The sequence below is a fragment of the Hemicordylus capensis genome, chromosome 2, assembly GCF_027244095.1.
Source record: "Hemicordylus capensis ecotype Gifberg chromosome 2, rHemCap1.1.pri, whole genome shotgun sequence".
NCBI lineage: Eukaryota > Metazoa > Chordata > Lepidosauria > Squamata > Cordylidae > Hemicordylus > Hemicordylus capensis.
Window position 1 is genome coordinate 57,332,544 of NC_069658.1, and position 18,714 is coordinate 57,351,257.

Genomic DNA, 18,714 nt, shown 5'->3' on the forward strand with positions numbered 1-18,714 from the left:
ATCAACTTCCCAACCTATAGCTCAGCTAAAGTTGTTGATATTGCCAGCTATTCCAACCCACCCCACCGCCAAATCTAAAAAACTTGATCTTCAAAAGCTATTAAACAATGAGGGAAATGACAAAAAAAACAAAAACCACCCACCAATAACAATAAACCCTTGGCAATGGAGGAATAATGCCATCATGCAATGAACTAACTAATTTACATGCAGAAATGCAATTCTGTTGTGGCAGGTGCATCACCAATTAGACTTTATTTTGGGGGGAATAGGATCAGCTATTCCTACAACTGAGCAAGAAAAATAATAACTGCCCCCCTCTTTTCCCAAATTAAGTGAGCTCAACTATTCCAATAGTTTAGCAACAAAAATAATAACTGGCCCACCCTGCCCCACACTTTTGCTGTGAAGTGTAAAAGAGCGAGCCTAGAGAGTCTGAGAGATTATTATTCTGCAATCAGCTCTGGCTCTAGGTCTTACAGACTCAGTTCCAGATGAGGTGTTCATGAAAGCTTCTGCCACACTAAATCTATTAGTCCTTACATTGCCACAAAATTATTTGCTGCAACACAGCTACCCCTCTGAAAGATCCTGCTTGGCATCTTATTGATCAGCAACTGCCTCCGTCTGTGTTGTATTGGCCAATAGGAGAACAGCCAAGGATTAAGTAGGCTTTTCAAGAACAACAAACAGTATGCTGGTTCTGATTAGTCCTTTAAAAAAAAACAAAAAACACTTCTTGAGCTCTTGTAGTTGTCTTGTGGTTTTGGCTAATGGGTGGAGTTTTATTCCACAAATGTTATGCAGCAACAAATAGATTCCTGTTGATACAGAAGATAACAGCCACTTCAGAAAACATGTATCTCCATTTTCTAATATTCTTACAAAGGCAGAGAATGCCAAATAGGGCACTGACTTTGGAGAGGCTTGTGTTGAATCCTCAAATTTTCCACCAACATTCTGAAAATATTCAGATCCTAGTCTTTCAATAATAAGATCTTAACATACAGTTAATTCTGATGTCAATATAGATGGTTTTTGAAAAGTTGATATTCAAATGGAGAAAACATTTACACAGGATGCAGTGGGAAGAATTTGGATTTACACCCATTATAGCATCATTATTCAGTATTTGATTATTGTGTTATTCTCTTTGAATGAGACTTTTAAGAAAGAAAGAAAGAAAGAAAGAAAGATCCGACTTCCTGACTCTGGGAAGCTTTATAGTGATGCTTCATTATCTGAACCTGATGTGGTTATGCCTGTTTGTTAATTTGGTGCAAGTGAAACTGAGCCACACTACTGGATGCATAGCTGCCTTCTTCCTTGACTGGTCATAGTTGGCTGCAGAAGGGAAGGGCTCCCATGGCATCCAAGTAACACCCCCACCTCCATTTCAAAGAGTATGTGAAGAAATAATACTGGCTAATATCCTGACAAAATTTACTAGAGGGAGTCCTATTGACATTTAATTGTCCTTTAGAGTAACTCCTGACTAGTACTTTTATATAGCTTAGTCTGGATGTCAGCCAATGTTTCCACTTCTTTGTAACTGGTTTTATTATGGGGGAAAGTGTTCTTTTGTTAAATACTGGAATTTTAGCTCCCAAAGGGTCTTTTGTAGCTCAGCATTAAAAAGGTGAGAATAAGGCCAGCTCCTATAGCAGCTTCAGAAGCTCTCATTCTCTAGGAGGTGCAAAAGGTTATTTCTCTTAGGAGGTTCAAAACATCAGCCCAGGAACTAAAAGCCTAATCTACTGGGCAATCAGAAACTTAAATTACTGCCCTTCTGATGGATCAGAATCTTAGAGAGAAGGGTCAGAATTAGAGATGTGCAGAACGTTCTGAGCTCAGAACCTTCTGACTCAAAACAGGCCATTTTGAGTGTCCTGAGCTCGAAAAAGAATGCCCTTCAAATGTAGTGCCTGTTTTCAGCTCAGAATGGAACGACCCTGTTCCAAGTCAGAACGTTTTGAGTGTTCTAAGCAGCACCAGGGTGGGTGGCAAGGGGCGGCAGGAGGTACCTTTAGCAATCATTACCTGGTTATTGCTTGTACCTGCCAGCCCCCGTGAGCAGTGGCGCCCCGCCCAGCATCTCGTGCTGAGGGTGGCTGCCCACCTATGGCGCTCTTCTGGCTGCTGCACATGTGCAGAAACCAGAAGAGTGTCATAGATGGGGCAAGCTCAGTGCAAAATGCTGGGCGGGGTGCCACTGCTCATGGGGACGTGCAGGTGTGAGCAGTACCTAGGTAATGGTGAGCGGTAATACCCTTCGCCAGCCTTCCTGCTCAGAAAACATGAAACATGAGGTAGTTCTGTCAGAACTATGGGCTTGACCGGTTGTTCCAATGGAACGTTCTGGGAATTTGCATTCTGTTCTGAACTCGGACAGGAATGCAAATCCTGTTCCATGCACATCCCTAGTCAGAATTAGATCCATTACACTAGAATGATACAGAATGATACAAAAAAGATAGCAGGTTAGAGAGTGCCAAAGAAAAGACAAGGACAGGATAGAAAACGGGGAGTGGAAAATAAATATGTAGGAGCTGAAATAAACGATTTGGTTTTTAAAACCTGTTGAAGTAGGATATCAGTATACTGTAGATAGGTTTAGCTGGATGCATTTATCCATTGTTATTTTTACACTTTGCTGCTCCTACAGATGCTTTAGAATTTTTCTTTTTGTACAAACCTGTTTATGGATTTATTTATTTTTAAACCCGTTTAGCAAAAGCTTTAACTTTAATATTTATTTACCTTCAACTCTGCACATTTGTTTCCACATCTAATTGCTCTACTTGGTAAATTGGCTGAGTCAGAAAAAGAATGTTGTTTTTTTCCTAAAAGGTTGAAGTGACAGAAGGATATTTGGTAGAGGTGACCAGAAAAAAAGAAGCAAGTATTTCCACTTAGTGGCTGCGATGAAGACAATAAGAAGGGTGGAGCATTGATTGATTGATTGACTGATTAAGTGCCTTCAATTTGGTGTCAATTCTGAGCAACCACATAAAGGGGTCATATAAATTGTTTTGCTTCACTCCTCTGCTACTCACAGTGCAGATTACCACACAGACTGTAGCATAGTAATTTCCCCAGAACTGATTTGTTCCTGGACATGCAAAACAGGTTCACATATGTGTAACTGGCATAAGTCAGAGCAAGCATTGTATCAGATAATAAGTCATATCAAATGTTAGCGGCATCTTAGCCCTCTTCAGGCATTATGAGAACATGCAGCACTTGTGGTTTCAGTGCCCAAAGCAAGGAAGAAGTCCTGCTCTGCAGCTGTCAGTTCCCCGCTCCTGCTTTTCACACATAGTTATGGCTCCATTTGTCTGAAGTGGGAAGCACCGTAACCATGATGATCAGTGCTACAGCGCGTGGCAATCTCGAATGATCCATGTTGCCACACATGGAAGCACCATCTAGTCCCCTTCAGACAAATAGAGCCGTAACCAGGAGTGGCTGGCAGGAGGGGTTTAGTGATAGTGCTGAGATGGAACTTCTTCCCTGCTTTTGGCAATGAAACCATGGGCCCTTCTAATAGTGCCTGAAGATTGCTCCCAAGTCTCCTGCTTCCCACCTCAGATATCCATGTCAGGAATTCTGTGATGATCTGGAGTGCTAAGGGTTTCTTGTGGCGTTGAGCATGTGGGATGCTGTCTAGGCAGTTTGTTTAGCTGCCCAAGTGGCTAATCTTGTGGAAATTATATATAATTTTTGTTCTCTATGGTTGTCTCTTAAGTACTGGCATCTCTTTGTCTGCTTCAGCAGCATCATTTTGGGAAAAGGCAGAGACATTGGAAGAGCCTAGAAAGCTTCTAAGCTGACTAAATAATAAGCTTTGAATCACAGGATATCCACCTCACCTCTCCCCATATACCCATAAAGTCTAACATCTGCATTAGTTCTCAGAATATCATGGAACGTTGGGAGCTGGCTTTTATATAAAAAGATACTGTGAACCTTTTACTGTTTACGGTTCTAATTTTTTGTTGTCCATTAAAGCATCCTTTGTGCCAGTAACAGCACATCCTAATGGGTTGGGGGGAGGGTGCTGAATGAGGCACAGCTGCCTCTGCTTCTTTTGCAGCCCCAAGTGCACCTGTCTCTCCCATCCCAGCCTGCCCTGGTGCTAACAAGAGTCTCACTGCCTGTAGACTAGCCATTCATTAGGTAGAGCTGTGTGGGCTAGTTCAGGGATTCTCAACAGTTGGGTCGCCAGATATTAGTGGACTTCAACTCCCATAATCCCCAGCCCCAGTGGCCTTTGGTTCAGGATTATGGGAGTTGAAGTCCACTAACATCTGGGGACCCAACGCTGAGAATCCCTGGGAGAGTTAATCATTGAACAGCCCATGCAGTTCTTCCTTTGAATGGCCAGCCTGCAGGTGCCACAGTTCCCAGTAATGCTGGATGGAGCTGCATGGCAAAGAGAAGTGTACCTGGAGCTATCAGGAACCAGAGGAAGCTGAGGCTCATTTTGCGCCCCCCTGGTTCTTTAGGAAGAACCACTACCACTTTGGACCCACAATGCCTGTCTCTCTTGGATCTGCGTGGTATTTTTCATGTGACCATGGAAAATGTATGGGCAAGGATAAGCTGCTGCGACTGGTGTGTGTGAGGAAATACGAGTGAACTGGTCCTAAGGGAAATTGCGGATATTACAAAGAAGCACTATCAACCAAATGAAGAAGTTCTCTGCTCAAAATTTCACCCCACCCCTCTCTAAGCTGCTTGAGGGGTTCCAAATAAATGTTTCAACAGGCCGGGGAAAGAGTTAAATGTGCTCTCTCTCTCTCTCTCTCTCTCTCACACACACACACACACACACACACACACACACACACACACATATCTTCTGGAGCTACATTTCCTTGGAAAAGAAACTGTCAGGTTTTGTATATGCTTATCTGTGTAATGTGTAGTTAGGTCCCACTTCTATGAAATGTTAACAGATGCCAACAGATGGCAGTAGAAATAACTAGAGACTTGGCATTGGAAGTGCAGATTTTCAAGAATAACAAAATATTATTTTGGTATCATACTGCTTTTGACTACCAGTAAGAGATCGTTTGTTGGTGCTACAGACCCTATGCTGTTCTACCAATGCAAGATTTGTAGCATTTGGTTTACTGTGCTGGGAAAATAGGGTTACCTGTGCCATTTGTGTGTCCATATTTGTGGTTAGGAAAGCAGGAGTATAACAATCAAATCTTCATTTCTGCAGTCTCCCTAAGTTTTAGGCAACAGCAATCAATTTTAATAATGGATTTCCCTTAATGGGCGTCATCTAATGAAAATGATAATTCCATATTGATGGGAATAGAAAAGGTAAGGTTAAGTCATAAGCAATGAAGGCAGAAAGGATTCCTGTCATCTTACATTTCTTGCCTATTAGAAAAGCAGCAGAGCTGGTACATTGCAACATTCTGATTTGAAAATGTATCAGATATTATTAACATCATTGCTAACACGAACATATGCAAATATGTTTTGTCCAGAATTTTTGATGGAGACTTTATACGCAATATATAAATAGTTCCTTTGAAAAACCCCTTTTGAATTGGGGAAAACTGAAGCAACGTATCAGTGCACTAGTCTAGACACACACAGAAAACAAAGGTGCATCTGAAACGAAGCATTCTTTGCATCCAAATTAAGAAAGTGAAGCGCTAATCCCCATTCCTAGTTGTCTCACTGACACTCCACTTTTCAGGATCATTTTGCTCATAAAGGCAGCATCACATGCAAGACTTAATAAAGGGTGGCATTTGCCTGTGGGTTTTGTTCCCCATGTATTACACTTGCAGTTCTGTTGTAATTATTATGATTTTATTTTTTGCTCCTACTTGATATGCTTAAGGACCCTGCTTACATAAATAGTTACAGAATAAATAACGCTGAAAACACTACTGACAGTACCTCTTGGAATGATGATAATTATAGATTACTGCATGGCAGGCAAATATCTGATAGGCCTAAAATGATATGATTAGATAAAGCTCTTTAAAACAGTAATTCATGTTAGACTTTTAATATTTTACTATAGTACACATTGCTATTTCAGAGCTATGAATTTCAAGATTTATTTGTTACCATTCTCTCCCCCCCCCCCCCCCCCGCTGTACACAGTATTTGTGGGCTATGGCAACCAATCCCCTTGGGCTTTCTTTTGCCTTAATTTGCATAAACACAGGCATCATATGAATATTCAGTGAGTGGCTTTGCATTAAGTAAGTGCCCTTAATCAGCTTTTCAGTTCAGTTTTATTGGTTGCACCACAGTCAGTTATTTCATCCAGAAAATCTGAGGGCCCTACAAAGCTAAGCAGGTAAGGATTGTAATTCTTTTATGCATTTAATGAAAGAGTATTATCATTTGATTATATAGGTTCCGGGGAATGCTTAAAGATTGGTGATTTGCTTTTGGTTTTGTTTTTCATATGCATGGTTTGGGGTTTTCGGTCCCCCCCCCCCTTCTTACTATTATTAACCCATGGCGGTCAGGTGGGCATACGCTTCTGAAATTTGCATAAACATCAACTCTCAATGAATAATTCATCAGGGTTATTTTAAACACTAGCTAGGCTTCTACTTTGGATGGCTCTATAGCACCGCAGTTTGATTGGCTGTATGGTGTTTTCATCACCAGCAGAATTCCTATAACATAAAAGCCACTAAAAAAAAATAAAAAAATGCTGGGTTGAATGTACAGTATTGGGGGTGGTGGTTCTGAAATATGTTTGTCTGTTTTTCACTCCCAAAGCAAATTGTACAGGGTTTTCTGGCCAGCTATTAGTGTATCTTCTTGTTGTTGTTTTAAATGAAAAATACATTACCATGTTGGCAGTGGCTTCCATTTGTAGCTTCCTGTGCTTCTGCTTGCAATTGCTGCCGCCGCCGTATTTGCCTTTAACTTGCATAAACATGAGCTATATGTAAATAAGAAGCCATTGAATTCATATGGCATGGATTACTCAACACAGTGTTCTTACCTCCGAGACTATATACTATACTATTGGAATCTACCATGTGTGCTAATATGATTTGGGGGTGGGGGGAGGAATAATCACTCATAGAATGGGTTGGTTTTTTCCCAATGACATTGAAATTGAAAGACAGAAGTGGACCTTTTAATGCTCAGAGCAAGAAACAGGTTAATGAAAGCATCAGTAAGGCATTGAGAAATTAGAAGATAATCATATTTGTTAAGAATAAGTATCCTCTTGTGTTATTCCTTCCAGTCATTTGAGATAGCGTTACCTTCTTTGTTGTGTAAGTTAAAATTAATCAGTTCAAGAACAGAGCTCCAAGTAGTTCATATACATGGTTCCAATCCAGAACCACCAGAAAGCCAACTGATGATAATAATTCAGATCTAAAGTGTGGAATACCAAATAATAAACCACACCCACTCTTTTGAATATAGCCTTTTAATGGTAAATGTAACCCACTCCATTTATCCATGAAACTGTTTAAAATAAAACAATGAGTTAATTTCATAAATTGTATGGGTAGAAGCATGGTACTGACAGTGGGTTCAACGCAAAGGTAGATTCTTTGTAGTTATGTGGTAGTTTAATAATGCTGCATGCAAAGATAATGTACACATTACAATAACTTGGTGTACCAGAGTACAGTAATGCAATGCAGATGTGTGCAGATGTAATGTGCTCTTTTATCTATGAATCTCTAATGATGTGATACTTAAAATGAATAGAGAAAGAGCTTTCCAGGTTTGTGCATGAATGGGGAGGGGGGGAAATCCCCAGAGAGGAAATCAGTTTGGTGTTGATTTTTTTATTATTCATTTACCTATCCAAGGTAACTCTCCTTCTTAATTACTCTTTTTTCATTGTAATGGAATCAAAGACATATTGCCAAGACATCTGACGGGAGTGCCTTCATAACAAGGTTATTTTAAAACATTTCCTTAATTACTTGTTTGTCAGGTTTTTCCTTCCCCCCACATTTTCTCAGCAAATGGAATGTTAAGAGGAAATGAGTTAAAATTCACTAGTTTAAAAGAAGCACATGTAAAAATCCCTCCTAAGATTAGAGAAAATATTATATTTAATGCAGAAAAATTAAAATTGATGTTAAGTGTATATCTCTTGCCAAATATATTTAATTAAATTTTCAGGATTTAATAAATTGCTGTGCATTTAATCCTCAAACCATTAGGTGTTTGCAGCTGTAATAGACACTAAGAAAACATTAATGCACTAAATAAATATTGTGGCTATGTTATATGTTCATACATAACACACAAAGACACAACACACACACACACACACATATATATATACCAATATGTATGCAAACACTGTATACAGAGTATAGTAGCATTTTTTTTGTTAAAGTAACTGAATGATTACTATTCAAATATTATTTCAAAAGAAAAACAAATTAATAATTTCATGATTGTTTATGGTTCAGTCTCTAGCATAGTCTCTCCACAGAGCTTTGAATTACATTTTAAATATGATCCATAAATATAGCCTGATAAAATCAGACTAAAAAAACCAATATATGGTTATTTTTGCATTTCTCCATGGCTTCCAGCTCTTAATCAAGCTTGATTGCTCTAGATCTCAATGGGACTTTGGCCTGGCCAATGGGCCATTTCTCTGAAACTTGCCACGCCAGCAAATAATTGTGAAGGATACTGGGCCTGCATAGCATACAGAACATCATTTGGGAGTGATGTTCAAGATAGTTACCATGGCATTGCTAATAGGTATGGGGCAGATCTTAGGGCTGGAATGTCAACAGTCTGAATTAGCTCTCTGGTTTCTGTATAGAAACGGAAGAGGCTGCATTTTCTCCCTTGTTTATCTAGGAGAATATTAATTAACTGATGGTTTTCTGAGAAATAGCTGGAGCATAGGCACAATAAATTTTGAGGCCTTTTACACTGGCTGGTAGAGAGTGACTTGACCTGTAGCAAGCTGCAAGCACATTCAGCTGACCACATGAAGTTTTTGTAAATAAAAAGTTCTCTCTCTCTCTCTCACAGGTCCCACATATTCCTAACAGGCATGTGTGGACGGGTAGCTTAGTTTTGCAGATTCATTTAAAAGTCTGCTGCTGCTTATCTGAAGAGCCCTGCTAACTGATCAAGGAGGTAGTGGTGGCTCTCATATTTAGCAGAGGGATAGCAACTGTTCTTATTCAACTCGACATAGCATTCCTTCAGTGGCTGTTACTGGAGTCTCCCTTGTGTTTCTTTTTTAGATTATGAGGCCTTCTGGGACAGCAAAATGTTTTCTCATTCCATTTGCTTTGTAAATTGTTTTGTAAACTCTTTTAAAATTGAAAAGTGACATATACATATTTTTAATGATACTACTACTTAGTGAAGCAAAGTGCTCCAGGTGATTTATATGAAATTTGTAAATGCTTGGAGGATATAGATTCTGTAAGATTTTATCTTGAATTATCAAGCCTGCGTCCCATAGTACCATTGTTAGTCCTGGGAATGTTTCTGCAAATCACTCTGTCCTGTGCATCGGTCATTCTGTGAGAATATCTTCTTGAAAGAAAGACATGGTCTTCTTGAACAGCTCAAGGATTCTGAACATACCCACAGATTTTGTTTAAATGGACACCGCTACATGATCTGTTTAGGATTTTGAGCAAAAGGAAGATCCAAGCTTCTCATTGTCTTAAATCCTACTGTGGGTAGCAGCAGCCTTGAATTCACACATTACATTAATAAGGTGTGATGATTAATATTTTCAAAGTGTTTTATTAGCACTTCCTCATCACATGAACTGAGTAGGCAATGTCTGCTTGAGATGGACTTTCATATCTTTATGAAGATGAAGAAGCATCTCAAGAATAAATTGGTTAACGTTTGTGGTGGTGGTAAATTTCTCAGTAGCCTAAAGTCATAAATGTCTTCAAGGTTCAATATTATGCAGGAATTCATCTATTTATGTTTATCATGGATCTTATCCTAAGGATTGGGATGAATAACAATAATTTGAAATAAGTATCATACACATCAACTCATGCACACAAGGGGCAAGCTGTCATCTGGAGATGGTCCCTGAGGTGTCCAGGAGGAAAGGGGGAGACTGGCAAAAATTATCCCTGTACATGAAAGGAAGTTTCTGCTTATCCACGTCTTAGTCTGGATTCTGCCTGTTATCTTGGTCTCAAGACATTTAGGCCTTTGTAGGTCAAAATCACTGGCTGACTAAACTACTTGGTGGATGCCCTATTGAAAGTTCATCTTTTAGAGTAATTCCTGAGTAGTACTATTGAGTAGCAATCTGGATGCCAGCCACCATCTTTAGATCAGCAATCATTGGAAGCCAATGTATTCCTTTGATGCTAGCTCTTCGCCTTTTCTATTCGAGGCAAACTTAATGGTTTTCAGCACCCATATTCTACAATCAATGAAAAGGGTTTTCTGTTTTGTTTCACAGCATAATGACAGAAGAGTGGGGAGAGAAAAACAAAAGAATAAGAAGAATGCAATTAGCATCATTCTCTTGCTGTTAATAAGATCTTTCCTGTCTTTAAAAAAAAATACACTCACAGGTGGATGAATGCCAGCCTTCATGTCCTTTAGAGAAAAAAGAATATTCTTGTCGGGGAGGGGGACCACTTTGAAACAGCCATGTTTGGAAGAATCTATTATAGTATATGTTGTGAACTCTGCTGCACAACTGAACTGGAATTATGATGGTGTTTCTTCAAGAAACAAACACTTTGTTCTGACTGATCTTCTGACAGTTTTAAAAAGAGGTTCTAATGCAGCAATAAAAAGACAGTGAAGAGACTTTATATTTGCTGGATGATATCCTGATTAAATTGCACCAGAGTCCTACTGAAACTAAGTAGTCATTTTGAATAACCCCTGAGTAGTACTACTACTGAGTATCTTAGTCTGGATGTTAGCCACTGACTTTAGTTGTTGAATATTTTTATAATCCTATAGAACAGGGGTTCTCAAACTTGGGTCCCCCGATGTGGTTGGACTAGAACTCCCATTATCCAAATGTAGCTGGGCAGCCTATTGTGGTGAGGCCATTGCAGCAGGGAATGATGAGAGTCATATTCCAACAACATAGAATATGGGAAAGCAAGTTTGAGAACCCTTGCTATAGACCATTAACAGCTGTAGACCAAGGTGATTATTTCACTTTGCCTCTAAGTCTTTGTTTACAGTACAATAGAAAACCCTGTGCACGGAAGCCCCATAGTTGGTGAAGAGTAAGAAAAATTTACAGTCAAAGAGAACTCATCTTCTGTATGCATGGATTGGATTGGTTGAGCTGTACCGCGAGCAATACATTTTACAGTAATTAAGGGCTGCTCATTTTATATTTGTATTATAGAGATTCTTGGAGATAATTATGTCTTATCAACACAGAGAGAATAAGGCTTGAGTTTTCAGAATGAAGATTTTTGTTGTTTTTGCAATTCAGATTTGCTTTATGTATTTCAGGAACTTAGTGATAGCCAGTACATAAGACAAATAATTTCATAGCTTGGTTCCCACTATTGGTAATTGCTTGGCCTGATAAAAAGAAAACATCTCTGATGACGAGTGACGTGATGACTACTGAAGTTTCATAAGTATGCGTTATCAATAGAAAACTGCAGTTATCATATAGATAATGTAATTTACAAAATCCAAACTTTGCACATGATAGCCCGCAGTCTTGTTAAGAATTGGAAGTCTTTTTTTTTTAATGCATCAGTCTTCCAATGATGACCTAATCTTCATTTGGGCCTACCAGATTGAGACCCCAATATCCTCCCACTTTTATTTATTGCTGGTGCTTTCTTAAAGATGTTGGTGGAGTTATGTCTGATTTATTCTCAAGAGAACCAGGTCTTATGTTTTCAGAGTGCTCTTAGTGATCCAAAGCAACTTAACTAACTGATACAAACAAGCCACCATAATCCTTGAAATTCAATACTTCTATGCAAAATGTGAAGTTTGGATTTTATTCTTTTGTTCCCCCCACTTAGAAAAAAAAAGATTACTGACATGTAGCAAGCATTTTCAAACCATTAACACACCATTTTATTCTTCCATAATGCATTTGTAGTCATTTAATTTTCTTCAAAAAATTTCTCTATTTTCTTCTGACAGCATCAAAAATCTGAGTACTTTTGAAGACATTTTTCTGCAAACTGCTGATAATCAGGATTGGAAATGAAAATGCTGACAGATTATTAACAATAGAAAAATAGCTATAATGGGGTGGGGGACATTTTACCATAATGAATGAATTGTTAGCATATCTAGAGTTTCATAGCTGATCAGACTCATATAATTTCAGTTTCTCAAAATACCAACAGTTCAAATTATTATTAAAGCTTTTCTTCTCTTGAGAAGAGCAGGTCTTATTAAAACATGTTTCAACTTAGTATTGGCACAATTCTGTAAGAACAAAAGATATGCAGAAAGGGTTGTTCAGTTTAACAGATTGTTTTACATATGGGATTCTACCAAGGGAAAAGAGAAAAATGCTTAAAACATTACAATTATTGGCTAATACATATATCTTATAAGTTTTATAAAAGAAGATATATGTTGGAGGAATAGGTTTCTACTAAGCATTTAAAACTATTTAAAAGTACTTATTTTAATTTCAAGTTGAAATATTGGCTTTATTATTATTTGCCCAGCACTCCATTTTTTAAATGTGCTTTTCAGTGTTTATCCTAAACATCCTCATAGGAATCTCTGTTCCCATTTTACAGATGGATATTAGGGGCCAAGAGATAATGCTTTGTTTATGACCTCATAGCAGACATAGGACTTGAACCCAGACCTCACAAATTTGAGTTCTCTAGCCTTCTTCTGGGTAACTGCAATTCTGTTAAAGCCTGATGAACAGAAGAGTGTTTTTATAAGCAAGAATTCAGGGTTGGGTTTTAGGATAATCCAGAGTTCTACAATGGTAATCAGAGGCACTCTTACCCCTCAACTTCCGGGCCGAAGTCCAGGGCCTCCATAACCCCGGGGGACCCCAATCTTCTTTAGTCTGTCTCTGGTGGTGTAGTTGCTGCACTACACTGCCAGCCTGTGTTGCGCCAGGCAGCTGAGCATGACCTCTGCTTTAGAGACAGAGGTGGGGAATGGGAAAAGAAATATGTGGAATGGGAATATGTTAAGTTTCATGTTGAAATATTTCTGCTAATGCATATTTGCATAAATATACCTGTTTTATCTTCTTACATTCATGTGAGTTCAGTCGCTGCTTGTGCCCTCAAGAACCCATGTGTTAAAAATTAATGCGTGTATCATGGGGGGGGGGTGAGTGAGAAAGGGGATGATGCTTCACTTGCAGCAGGGCGGGGGGGGTGGGGGCTTCAAAGGCCTTTAGGTCCAGGCTCCAAAACTGCCTAGGTTCACCTCTGATGGTAATAAACCTGTGCTACTTTGGATATATCATCTTAGCACATTCCATTAGAGAATAATCATACCTTTGGTCCAGATCATATCCCACAGTACCATGTACACATTAGGCTCTCTTATACTCAGCATGGGCGATGGAGAAACTGCATGCAATTCTTATTGCAAGCTCTGAAGTTTTTGTTGAAAGAGGCCATGCAAAAGCTGTGAAGATGACTAGGCAGAGTGTTCTTCCCTTGAGCCCTACTGAATATGTCAGAAAACATAATATAGCCTCAGGATGACTTCTGTTTACAATGTTGCCCTTCTCTGGGAATCTTAGGAACAACTGTATCTTTGGGAGAAAAACATCCCCATGAAAACAAAGCAAATTCCAGCAAGTCCTGTAATATTATTCTTGAACAGGATTTAGAAACTATTCATTGATATTTTTTTTAATGTTAGCAGATGGTATCGCTGGTATCCCAACAGGATATCACAGTTGCGTTGTTTTTTGAAGAATCGGCATACAACGTTATTAGGATCAATTACCATATTTTTGTGCATATAATTTGTGGGCTATTCGGTTTTTTGCAAATAAAAAAGGGGGCACAGGGATCTAAAAGGATGTGGGCTTTCTACAGAATTGTTAACACAGACTCTTTACACCCCTGCTAGTCCACCAGGAGCCCCCAGTCCTATCCTGACCAATCCTATCCCACTTTACTGTGTGCCTCTGCAACTCCAGCACCTCTCCACCAAGGCTGGCTGCTCTGCAGCAAGATAGACTCCCTCTAGGAAGCTCTGGGTGCAGGACCAAGGAGGAGACAGCTCACCACATCTCACAGGCTTGGGCCAAGTCCTGGCAAGGAGCCCAGCCTGAAAAACTCCTCTCCACCCATAACAGCATTTTCCCCTCAGGAGCAGCTGGGAGTTTCTGTCTGAATGTCTCCTGGCAGTGATGCATGTGACTGCTGGTAGGACCACATTTCCCAACAACCTTTACTCTGAATTGCCCCTCTGTCTCCATCTATTCTGGCTGAAGCAAGGGGGTATGTGCTTCCCTTTCAGGACCAGTGGGGATTGCTGAGGCTTGCAGGGTTTCTTCATTCTCACTGGTAGCAGCTATTATGCCCTGTCTGCTGCTTTAAAAATGAGGAAGGGGTGGCAGTTATTATGGCATATATATCACACAGGTGGGGACTACCTATAATCTTATAAACATAAGCGCTAACTTCCCATGGAGTATACCATGGACACATTATACTAGTGTGGGGGGTACATGTGCAAAGATACAGTAATAACATAAAATACAAATGATACAATATATGTTTATTACAATATGCTGCAATAACCTTAACGCAGTGATTTCCAAATAGACAGATAGGTCTCCTAGTCTGTGGGAGCCTTAAAAGTGGGATATAGGCATGTTAGTAGTACATGTTTGGGCCATGAAGCACAAGGTTTTGTAATAGAAATTGACTTCTAAGGGACCCATGTATAGAACATGGCTGACAGTTTTGTGCTGGTGCAGCAGTACCTGATATCCACACTGATATCACACGAAGGGGAAGCGTGCAAGCCCTCGCTGCAATCTATTGAAAGTCAGCCCTTGACAAAGGTTTTCCCCAATGATTTCTGCTTCCCTCTGAAGCCCACTGTGCATCCTGAAAATATGTCCTTGAGGGTCATCCAGCCCACAGTGACATTTTAAAGCTGCACAGTGGACTTCACAAGGAAAGGGAATTTCCTTCACAAGGGAAGTCAGTTTCCTCATACATCACTCATGTAACAGCATAGTACTAGTGTGGATAGTACTAGTAGGCACTGTTGTATGAGTACAGTGCTCATCTAGAGATGTCAGCCAGTGTATACAGGATTGCTAAATGATCAGACACAAAAATGGGTCCATGCTTTTAATAGCAGCTTGATAGAAATCAGCAGGTGAAGCTTTTCCTGGCATACAGATACATATACCCCCTGCTAATGTTTGAACATAAAGTTGTTGAAGGCACAGCTGCAGAAGTTGATTGAAAAGTTGGCGCCCCTAGCTGTATAAAGAAAAATCAATGGGGAGCTTTTCTGGTTAAAAAGGTGGCTGTGTGTAATGTCAGAGATATTTTGTAGCTGCAGCTCAGTGGAATATACTCTTCTTTAGCATATACTTAACTAAAATAGTTAGACAGAAATACAGCCAATGTTCATGCCTACTGAACACAGAACTTAATGCAAAAATTAGGATGTCTTTCTTTCTGACAAATATCTAGATATGGCTGATTATAGATACCCATCTATAGTTCATCTAGGCATTTCCTGTGTCTTCACATCTTATTCCATTAGACCTATTGGCTGACATCCAGACTAACTTACTGAATAGTACTACTCAGGAGTTACTCTAAATGGCTACTTAATTCAGTAGGATTATCAATTAGTAATTTACTTTGGATGTCAGCCACTGTATTGACTTTCAGGAATATCTCTTCAATAAGTACTAGACATTTGTTTTATATTTCTAAGGGCTATATGCTCATGTAACAGTTTGGCCTATCACATTGCGATTACTGTAGCAATTATAACAGCACAAGAGGCCCATATGTCCACTTTTGCCCCAGAAATGCATTTTGTGCTGTTATTTCCCCATATCTGACAGCACAGATATATACATTATTTACATTCAAATGTTTTAAAATGTGTGTGCACCTTACAAACAGAAACCCATCATTTTGTAATGCAAGATCTATCCACCCAAGAGCAGAATGTCGGTACCATTGTGTCTCTATTGCAAAATGTGGTGACTAGTGACTGATAATGCATGTCTTCAAGATTGCATGTGTTCACAGGAACACGAACACACAGATCCAGCAGATCATTCAAATTAAACAGCCACATTTCCAGAAGTGTTTTTTTTTTAAGGCTGTTTCCCACATTTTATGCCAAATTAATTATATTCTTAAGGCTTTATTAAACAGCAACAAAAGATGAGGCCAAAATCGTGCACACACACACACACACACTCCTGATTTCAAATGGGAAGAAGACTAAAATCACTAAAAACAGAGGAAGTCTGTACACATCAACACTGCCTTGATGTGTACAGCATAATAGGCCGGGTGTGTTGAAGCTTTTCGTAAATGCCATTATTTCTGGGATTTGTGCATAAAATTATCCTGCAATGCTTTCTAAATGTACCCTGATGTGCCTTTACATGATTACAGATGTATATGACATGATGGGGCATGAAATGAATAAATATGGGGTCATTTAAATTGCGTAATTAGCCATTCTCTTTGCAGCTGTTTAGATCTGCCTAATTTGCCAGTCTGGGTATTTCCAGTCCCCTCCACCACCTCAACAAATTAGAAGAAATGCCAATAAGTAAGACCTTTTCCATCTTTCCATGTGTATTATATGGGCTTTATCCACTTTTCACCGAACTGCAAAGAGGTAGTCTTTCTCTCGGTCTTTTTCCTTCACTGGAGAAAGCAAGGCTATTAGAATGTGATTCTTTTGGTATCATTAGATATTTCCACTGTACAAGAATTTAGGGGGATGATATGGAATTTAAAATATCTTAGATAGTGAAATGTTGTTTGTTTATATGAAAAGGGGTTTATAGCCTGTCTTTCTGGGGTTGTATTTTTTTTTTTTTAGCAGAAACACCCAAGGTGGCTACAGCACTTTATAAACTAAAATGCAATATTAAAACAAATTTCTTTAAAACAATTAGATCACCAGATAGAAAAAGCATCAGAGGTCAACTAAGGATGATGTAACAGGAAAAATGGCAGGTCAAGTCAAACAGTGGTTATGCCAAATGCCTGTTTGAATTGAAACATCCCCACAAACTATTGTGGGAGGTGAGCAGATTAATCTCTCAGAGAAGCTCAAAGGCTGGGCACTGCAATCAAAATGGCCTCCTCTCATATTCCCAACTGCTAACTGTGCCTCAGAATGGAGCAGTACAGTAGTCAAGCTTGATAGACTCATGATGAGGACCACAGCTAATTTTTCACATTGAGCACTTTATCCTATCCCCTTTCATAGCTTTTTTAGTAGGCAGAGGTTTATGTCAACACAATAGCCCAATTCAGACATTATGCTGTATGAGTGTACAGAGGTCTGTACAGTCATTCCTGTGTTTGTGTGAATGACTACCCATGTGTTATTTTTAAAATGAACCTGGATATAAGACCTTCAAATGCATGGTACAGATAGGAAGGGTATTTCTGTACCTGCATTCAACATAACAAGAGAATGACTGTACCTGTGTACAGATCTGTGCATGTAAACACTGTACACCCATACAAGTGTTGAACATAACATGTGAACGGGCTTAATACAATGGCCCTTTGTGTGAGGTAACTCTTAATGATGTACCTATGTTTGGTGAACTGAGCTGTTTCCATGGCCTAATAGGTTGTCTTCTTTTGTTTTTGTTGTGTTTATTTTTTGAACTGTGTAGAGCCTTTGTAGTCAGGTGATATATAAAACAAACAAACAAATTACATACATGAGGAGGCTGTTCTCATGTATCAGATACATCTGTACAGTTCTAAAAATATGTAAATTTTAACTTTCCCCTTTAACCAGGAAAGTTATAGGCTCCTGCACACATGTGTTTTGAAGAGCACAGGTGTAATTCATACACCTGTAATTTAGGAAGGACACGGCACCTTTCCTGTTTGTAACAGTTGGTTTTGTTTTGTTTTTCCTGTGTTTATTTTTGTGAACCACCTAGAGCCTTTGGAGTCAGGCGGTATATAAAATGAATGAAAGAAAGAAACAATGATTGAATGACACATTTTGTACTAGGGAACATATGTGTTTGTACTAGGAAATGCTAGTATGTATGAATGAGCCTTCAGTTATTAAGGAATTGGTTTCAGAGCGCCTTTCAGAACTCAAGTCCATACCCTGTTATAAATCCTAATAAAAACTGTTGGTCAGCTATCAGAGTTTTAATTGTCTCAATAGCTTGTTTGGCTTTATTTTGCCTTTCACCTGCCATTCTCCTAGACTGACCTGTGCAATCTGGAGACCTTGCTGAATGAAGTATGTAAGAGCTCATTTGGACACTACTATCCATTGCTTCATGGTATGTTTTAGTTCCCACTCTGCACATGTACCTTCTGAAATGATATTATCACTTTGTGAATTTTCTTTGTGCTCCTCATCAGTGGCAGCCACCTGTGGACACAGGGGAATGCACAATGCAGTCACCCCATGTTATCTGGTACATGTTTGCAGATGTTTCAACATAGGAGCTGAAGTTCACTGTAAGAAAGTGGCAAGGGCATAGATAAGGTAATATCTGGTACAGATCTCTCTCTCTCTCTCCACACACAC

The 18,714-nt window shown here is 39.2% G+C and overlaps 1 long non-coding RNA gene across 1 annotated transcript in view; it reads left to right on the top strand.

The window, feature by feature from the left end:
* Positions 1-6,224: 6,224 nt before the first annotated feature.
* Positions 6,225-18,714, top strand: part of LOC128342187 (uncharacterized) — a 165,376-nt gene continuing 152,886 nt past the window's right edge. The window contains exon 1 of the long non-coding RNA XR_008314823.1: positions 6,225-6,337. This is a non-coding gene — a long non-coding RNA (uncharacterized LOC128342187). The remainder of the gene's footprint in view (positions 6,338-18,714) is intronic.